The 9,056-nt window shown below is 39.0% G+C and overlaps 1 protein-coding gene across 1 annotated transcript in view; it reads right to left on the bottom strand.

Annotated features, from left to right (window-relative positions):
- Window positions 1-484, bottom strand: part of CCSER1 (coiled-coil serine rich protein 1) — a 639,473-nt gene extending 638,989 nt beyond the window's left edge. Inside the window, exon 1 of the mRNA XM_029943144.1 lies at window positions 140-484. The gene's annotated coding sequence lies outside the window, so the exon portion shown is untranslated. The remainder of the gene's footprint in view (window positions 1-139) is intronic.
- Between the last annotated feature and the right edge of the window lie 8,572 nt (window positions 485-9,056).

Genomic DNA, 9,056 nt, shown 5'->3' on the forward strand with positions numbered 1-9,056 from the left:
GGGCCTGGGCGGGGGCTGCTCCCGGGCGGCCCGGGCAGGCGCGGTCACCTGCCCAGCAGTCACCCCGCGTCCGCCGAGGGCTGGCCCCAACGCAGCAGCGACGCAACGCGCGACCCTCCGGGCTCGGGGGCGTTACTACCTTGAAGGGCTCCGCGTCGCTTGTTAAGGCTCCTCCTGGGCACTCGGGAATTTGTGTCTTCGGGGCACGGGGGTGTCTTTCCTGGCCCCCCTCCTCTGCCCTCCCTCCCCTTCTCGGCTGTTGGGCTCCTTTTCTCCACTCCCAGTTGCAGAGTCGAGCTGCGTTTTTTTAATAATCCTCCTTCTCCTCCTGCCTGCGCCAGCAGAGCTGCTCTGCCTGAGCCACCGCTTCCCAGTCAGTCATGTTGAGAGAGAGAGAGCGAGAGAGCGAGAAAGAGACGGATTGGCAGTCGGTCGGCGACTATTTGTGGTGAGAGAGAGAAGAGCAGAGCAAGAGGAGGGCAGGGGAGGGACGTGGGGAGGCGCTTCCAAGTGTGTGAGTGCGCGGAGTGTGACTGTGTGCGGAGCGCCGGAGCCACCTCCACGGCAGGCCGCGCTCCCCGACTGCGAGGAGGGCGGCGGCGAGCGCGGCCTTTATAGGAATGGAGGTGGGGGGGGAGGGGGGGCGACGCCGAGCGGGGAGGGGGGGCTTCGAGGGCGGCGCCCAGCCAACTGCGTCGGCTGCTTACCACGCACGCTTACTCCTACATTAACGCGCTCACACCCAGGGCTGGCCCGTTGCTGAGTTTTCATTTTAAGGGAAGCCGTTTCCGACCGCGCTGACTTGGCTTTCCCATTAGCCCATCCTTATGCGAGTGTGGAGTCCAAGTGCTTTTGGCAGTTCAAATCAGGAGAAGGGGAAGTCTGAAGCTGTGCGAAGGGACCTCAGGGATGCTGAAAATGCACTGTATCTTTTCTCCCCAAACCACCAATGTTACCTTTTTTTCTCTTCCACCTCTCAGGGAGGAAATTGTGAAGTTTTTTTCTCGCCTTAGTCCTTCTCACGCAACCTATTCACATCCTGACATGTCTCTTCACTCCATGGCAGCAAGGAAACAAACCTGACTTCTTTAAGCAAGTCACACTCAGTTCTTCTGTAGGATAATGGAAGCATTAGGATTACGACCTGGAGGGGGACCTGGGTGGCTCAGTCGGTTGAGCGTCCCGCTTTGGCTTAGGTCATGATCTCGCGGTTCGTGGGTTCGAGTCCCGCATCGGGCTCTGTGCTGACAGCTAGTGAAGAGCCTGGAGCCTGCTTCAGATTCTGTATCTCCCTCTCTCTCTGATCCTCCCCTGCTCGTGCTGTCTCTCTCTGTCTCTCTCAAAAATAAATAAAACATTAAAAATTTAAAAAAAAAAAAAGGATTATGACCTAGAGTGGCATTTGTGTTCCTACACCTGAAGTCCTAGACCACAAGGGAATTACAAATAGAACCAGTTACCATTTTGCTATTATTTGAATGATGGCACCTAGGGAAATTTTTCAGGGTTAGAGACGGGGAGGACTTGAGATGCACGGTGCTGTTGCTTACACCTGATGTAGTTCTCCTGATTCTTTCTCTCTTTGTATTGCCTCATTTCCTTTCGGGTTTGCCCTGGATCCTGGACTCTTTCCCATCCATTCCCTTCTTTATCTCCACTCCTATATATTTATGTCTAGCAGGTAATACAGCAGATGAAGTATGTTTAACTGTGTGTGTGTGTGTGTGTGTGTGTAGGAAACATTTTTTTAACCCATTCTGTTGGTATGTGGAAACATTTCTAGGTAAATGATACATCTCTAGTGTGAAGTTTGTACATCTGACATTACCTCCCTAACTAGACTGCTGAACACTTTGTAATCTTATGCACTACTGGCCACAATCTGTTGAAATGTGAATATATTGGGTTATAAAAGCAAGGTGTGCTTTTTGAATGAGTATTAGTGGTTGATGTGTATTTTGGCATAGAGACAGCTTTGGTTTGGAGTGACAGCTATGGAAAATTCTTTTTTTCCTAAATGTGACAAAAGAAAGTTAACATTTCAGAGGCTAGGTGGTGGTAGAAAGGTTGACAACTCAGTCTCTATCAGTAGCTCATGGCCATTGCTATATCCTCAGGTTTTTATCAAATGCTTGTCCATTAGATATTCTCCATTTTATATTTTTTTTAATTTTCGTTAATGTTCATTTAATTTTAAGAGGAGGGAGGAGCAGAGAGAGAGAGAGGGAGACAAAATCTGAAGCCGGGTCCTGGCTCTGAGCTGTCAGCACTGAGCCCAACACAGGGCTCGAACACATAAGCCTTGAGACCATGACCTGAGCCAAAGTCGGCCACTTAACCGACTGAGCCACCCAGGCGCCCCTTTATTCTCCATTTTACCTTTTTCATTCTGATCTTCCTTCCCTAAAGTTTTCCATGTCTCATACAAAGAGTTTAGAGTCTGTTAAAATCCATTCAAAGTGGCTTAAGCATGTAATCAAGAAAAGGCAGCAAGGTTGGGGCCAGCGGGCAAATATATCAATAACATATAAATACAGGACATTTTAGCTCCTTTGATTAAACATGGAAAACAGATGTACTAACAAAGGATGTTGGGATTTAATGTGTATGGGTGCTTTGAAATTATAATTTTTTTTCAGTTTCACAGACCAGGAAAGTCAGGTTTGGGGAGGGTAGCTAGTTAACATTAGGTCACACACAGCTTAATTGATGCAGCTGGAGTTCAACCTAAGTCAGCCCTACTCTGCTGTCCATGCCACCTCCCATTCAGAACACCTGGTTTTGTTGGAAGTCTTAACAGTTTCTTAGCTTTTGATCATTATGAAATAAGCTGATCTAAACCCTGTGGCATGTTCCTTCTACCTCCCTCCTACTTTTTCCAATGCAAGAAGGGATTATAAAATATTTCTTTTTTAGAGTTAGACAAGAATTTAAAAACTCTTAAATACTTGGACTTACTAATGAAAAATGTTAGGAAACTGTTCTCCAAAGTCCTTAGGAAAGGAATCCTGCTGTCTCTGCAAAAGAAAATCTGCAGAAGAGATATTCCTGATCTGAATATTTGCACTTAGTCATAAATAATGTGTTTCTTTTTACAAGCTACAAATAAAGCTTTAAAAAAAACCTTTCTATCCCTTAGAACAATGCTTAACCATATTGGGGAAGTTTTTTTGTGTGATTTTTTTCATCTTGGTTCTCTACTTAATTGTCATCAATAATGATAATTTAATAATGACCTCTGTACATACTTCAAAATTATACATTAGACTAGATATGTCAAGGGCATTTTTTGGTAACCACAACTGATTGTAATTTTCACACTCTCAATTGCATTCATAATTAGTGAGAACCATGACAATCTGTCAATTGCTTTTATTCATTAAAGTATTAAATAAGCCAACATTTCTCCCTTAATTTTCTAACAATTTTGCTTCCAACATAAAGTCTAGAATTTATATACACCATTCCAGACATATATATGAAGACATATAACCTAAAACACTTGTGAAAAGTTGATTCACTTTAACTATTTTGTATTTTTTATTGAAAAAAAATCTGTACTAGAAACTGCATTTATAAATTCTAATGAACAACATTTCAGAAGTCAATGAATTATTCTCTTTTAAGATTATTTAATGTTTCAAGTAGAATTTCCCACTTTGCTACACTCTCAATGATACATTTTTTGTTGTGATAGGAAAACAGAAAGTTAATGACTCTTTCCAATTTGTTCATTTTCATCTCTTATGCTTGCTTCTGTTTGGTTCCCAAGTGCATTTAACTGGCAAGTTAAATGAAGATTTGGCATTGCACCATTTGTTGAAAGCAGAAAAATTAGGTTGCCAATTACATATGTGCCCCTTATGCGCGCTGAATTCCCACTGAATGAAGTGATGAGCCAAATTAGAAACTCTTCAGTAGTGGTACCTAAAAAGTAAAATTAGTGCCTAGGGAAGGTAAAGAGGTAATTTTTCTTTATGATGCAGTTACGATAATGAAATGTAGAAGATGTTTTAGAAAGTGGATTCACTTTAAAATACTTATAGACAATATAGATGAAGTATCAGAGAATAAACTTAAAACTTGCATTTCTTTTTTTTATCCTACCTATTTATTGTCCTTTGATTTACTCCATACCCTATCATCATTATCCAATCTTTATGAAGAAAACTAGATGAAGGCCACGTCTCCTCTTCACTTTAGCATAATAGTATAAAATAGTATAATAATAGTACAATATTAATAGTATAATAATAACATAAAATAAATAAAAAATAATTGTACATTTTTTATTAACATTCTGAATTTCTGGGGCATCTGGGTAGCTCAGTAGGTTTATCATCTGACTTTGTCTTACATCATGATGTTGCGGGTCTGTGAGTTCATGAGTTCAAACCTCACATCTGGCTTACTACTGTCAGTGCAGAGCCTGCTTTAGATCCTCTGTTCCCCTCTCTCTTCCCCTCCCCTGATCTCTCTCTCTCAAAAATAATAAACATTAAAAAAAATTCTTAAACTATACTTTTTTAAAAATGTTTATTTTTTTGAGAGAGAACATGGTCTCATAAGTGGAGCAGAGGCAGAGAGAGAGGGAAAGGGAATCCCAAGCAGGTCCAAGCAAGCTTCTTGCTGTCAGCATAGAGCCCCACACCAAGCTAGAACTCACTAAGTGTGAGATCATGACCTGAGCCCATATCAGGCATTCTGGTAAATTATCCTTTTGTGATACTGTTATAACATGAACATGACATTATGAGTACGTTAGAGCAAGGAACCTTAATGAACATCAAAACTAAAACTTGCACGTGGTTCGAGATCAAGGTCTGATGAGAAAGTACAAGATAGAAGACAGGAGGATTGACCCAATTATAGTTCAGGGTCCACAGAGCACAGGAAAAAAACTCCATTTTAATATGCTATTATTTGGAGCAACCTCCAGGTAGACAGAGCACAGAAGACAAGAATTTAGATAGAATTATCTTTCACAACTCTGGTAATGGGGACTAGTAAATGTCTTTTCACAGCAGAAATCTTGCAGAGAAACAGGGTCTGTTCATGTTCTTACTCTGTGAAGGAAACTAAAAGGCCAGCCAGGTCAACTGATCAGGATTTCAGGGAGAAATCCTTGGCAGAATCTAAGTCCAGATGACTGGGTCATAATACTCACTGCATGAGCTGTCTTTGATCTGGGAACTACATAGACACCAAGGTTCCATCCGAAGGGCAAATGTTATAGCAAGACTATTAGGATGCTTGTATGCCACTGTTCTTGTCACTTAGGATACCATGTCCCAGGTTTACTAAGTGAACCAATTCTAAGCCCATTTTAATAGGCTGAGAGAACGGTAAGCAGAGGGTGTGGAGAGGCCCTGCTTCCCAGCAACTGCGGTAATCCTGAGTTTCCAGGGGAGACTATCCAATTTAGAAAGCTGAAAAAAGTTGAAGTTGTAGCAGGAGGCAAGAACTTACATCAACATTAATATTCTCTGAATTCATGTCTCTATTTTTTAAAGGAAGCAAACTGTATTAAAAAACTGTATTTATCAAAATAAAATAAAAGGAATTTTTATAAGCTAATTCACCAGTAGAAACTTTACTGTTCATATAATTTTCCTTCTTTTTGTTTATATATCCAAATATGATTAATAAGGTCTTTTGGAGAATGAATTTAGGATTTCTCATCTTCAATACTTTTTTTTCTGATTGCAATAGTAAAAACTATTTAACCCAATTAATTGGTTCATTTATTGATGTCTATGGGTTACATCTATCAAAGTGATTTTTTTCTTGAATTTTTGAGATATTCTATTATGATTGTCCCCAGCATCTATGTGTTTGAAGGCATTTCATTAGAAAAAAAGTAGAAGTTTCACATTTTTTTGAAAAAAATCAATTAAATCATCTCTAAAAATAGTGTATTGATAAAATCTGAAACTATAATAATAAATTTACATATAAATCATATAACTAGATTAAATACTAATAGAAGAACTGTAACAAAGCTGTACTAGTACTTTTGTACTACTTAGGTATATAGTAAAAACAGACAATGCAAATAAAATAATCTAAACCATATTAAACCAGTACTTAAGCAGGTTGGAAACTGGTCTTACCATCTGTCAGAGTCTATAGTGGCAGTTTCACAAATGAGAGCTCTCTTCAACAAAACATCACAGCAGGAGATACAGACATGTGAATTGTAATTAAAATGTGAAAAATGCATTTCCTAGTTTTTGTCATTTGTATAAAGCTTCTGTTATATTGTGAAATTCTAGACATATGAACTTATGCAAAATGAAAATCATTTTTGTTTTGCCAAAATCTATACATTGTTTGACCAAATTTCTTACTTCAGTAATAAATGTACATGCACTCATGAATTAAAGTGTTTTCCCTTATGTCTGGTTAACTCAGTAATGAGATTCAATTATTTTTAATCATCCAAATGTAGTAGATGAAGAGAAATAATTTGTATATTTTTATGTAGTCTAGATCTGCCGAGGACTAATTTTATTGCTTTATAATATTTACTTACCATTATATTATGTAAATAAAAATAATATTGAATTTTATTCATTTTCTAGAAAAAATAAACCTAAATGAGATACTAAACTCTGTAATGGAAAAGTTGCCTACATTTTATATCTCAGTAAATAACAGTTTCTCTGACTTCTTAGCCTTTACATACCATACAAATCAAAATACGCAATGTATGGAGTGTAACTATTGTTAATGCTTTGTATTAATTTCTAAATATTGAATAAGTGTTTAAGAAATCAGTAGTGGCATATCTCAAGTTAAAAGCATATTAACTAAAGTTAAAATAACACATTAACATTCAAATAGATCTTAATTTTTAATTTCACTTTTCATCTTCAACATCTTGGAGGTTTTCTAGAAATGTAAGTTAATGCTAAAGAAAGCAAGTATTCTGGGATGCCTAGGTGTCTCAGTCGGTTAACCTCCTGGCTATGGATATCGGTTCAGATCACAATCTCATGGTTGGCGAGTTCAAGCCCTGCGTGTTTGGCTCTGGGCTGATAGTCGAGAGACTGCTTGGGATTCTCTCTCTCCTCTTTCTCTGCCCCTCCCCTGCTCATGCCCACAACCCCCCACTCAAAATAAATAAATAAACATTTTTTCAAAAAGATAAGTATTCTTGACCTTCGTCATTATGGGACTTATTACATGCATGTATATTATATATCCAAATCCATTCACATCATAAACCACCTACTAGGGTATAACAATGCTTTATTTTGCACTGTCTTCACTTCCAACTTTTTCTCCAAATGTCAACATTTTAACTAATGAGATGGGTACTAGGATAGTGAATTATTAAATTACCAAGTAATTGTAGGTTTCAAATATGGCTGTCACGAAATATCCTATCCTATGTACCTCTTACAAGGAGATTTTGAAACCATTCTGAGTACTGAACCTAAGAAGAACTTTTTGAATGCCTCCACCAATAGAATATTATGAAAATAACATTATGTAACTTCCTAGGTTAATTCCAAATTTGCCATTCACTTTCTCCCTGTTCTCTTAGGACAATTGCTTTTGGATCATAATCATTTGCTATAGAAACGATGTAAGGAACCTATAGACCTATGGGAAAGAACTGATGCCTTCAGACCTCAGTATTATCTGACAGACTCCACATGCACCCAGTACCAATTTGTGAGCCAGGTAAATGAGCCACCTTGGAAGAAGACCCTCTACCTCCAAATCTAACTACTCCAGCCAGCCATTTGGAGTAAAAACAAGCTGTAGTCATTTTTTACTGCTGCATAACAAGTTTACCACAAACATAGGAGCTTAAAATAAAATTCAGTTTATTATATCACAGTTCTATGAGTCAGAATTCTTGCAAAATGTGGCTAGTTCTCTTCTCAAAATCACAAGCCTGAAATCAAGGTGTTAGCCAGGCTGAGTTCTCACTGGAGGCTCTGGGGTGCAAATCAGCTTCCAAGCTCTTTCTGGTTGTTGACAAAATTCAGTTCTTGCAGTTGTAGTACAAAGGTCTCTGTTTTTTTGACATATGGCTGCTTCCTTCTACAAGCCAGTAACAACAGCTTTCAATCTTTCTCATGCTTCAAATCTTTAACTTTGTCTTCTTCCCCCAACCAGAGAAAACTCTCCCACTAGACTATAAGCCAATGGTGGGCTCCTGAGTGTCCATTAATTGTTGTAATTAATGTGATTAATCTATTAAAGGATTATTTCCTTGAAGACCTTTTCTATTGTTCTTTATATTGTATTTTAATCATTTGTTTCCATGACTGTCTCTATGGTGAGAATCTCCCCTCCCTCATTTTGGTTGCCAATAATATTTGGTTTGTTTGACAACCTCACTACAATTTTGTTAAATGATTAAGACCCCTTCAAAATTCTACTTGTTTATGATTCGAAGTAAAGATGTGTTATGGATAATATCAACACAAGATTGGTCCATTAATTATAACAAATGATTACAAAAGTTAACTCTCAGTCTTCACTTTTATTTTAGTGGATTCTGGATTACAGTGACTTTGTACCATGTTGATCCAGCTAAACTGGAACTGTGTTTCCCAGAATTCCCTTTCCCACATTGGAGTTGTCAGAAAGTCTTCAGGATCTGGGTGAAGCAATGAAGCAGCATCTTTACACTTACTGAAGGTTAGTGAAAGGAACCAGATGCAGTTTCAGCATATGCTCCTTGTTGCTGCTCTGCTAGCTTACCTCACTGGTTTGGGGCAGCAGCTGTACCTGCAGCTCCCTCAGCTCCGGCCAGGACTCCTCTTTTAACCTCTCAGAGTGTACGGATACACGGGTGTAGGAGATGCCATTGTGAAGAGTCCTTCTGCACGTCTCCATCTGCATATTACATAGAATGTTGAAGTGGGAGGTGATGAAAAACAAAAGTAAGCATAGATTATCTTCTGGAAGTCCAATTTATCCTTAGGAGTCTAGTTTGCCCCAGCTGACCCCACCATCCTCACAGCTTTTCTTCCAAACTGCCAGTTATGTTGATTTCATGGACTTTAAACCCACCATTAAAGCAGTGGCAATGG

Source organism: Suricata suricatta, chromosome 1 (assembly GCF_006229205.1).
Source record: "Suricata suricatta isolate VVHF042 chromosome 1, meerkat_22Aug2017_6uvM2_HiC, whole genome shotgun sequence".
Lineage (NCBI taxonomy): Eukaryota > Metazoa > Chordata > Mammalia > Carnivora > Herpestidae > Suricata > Suricata suricatta.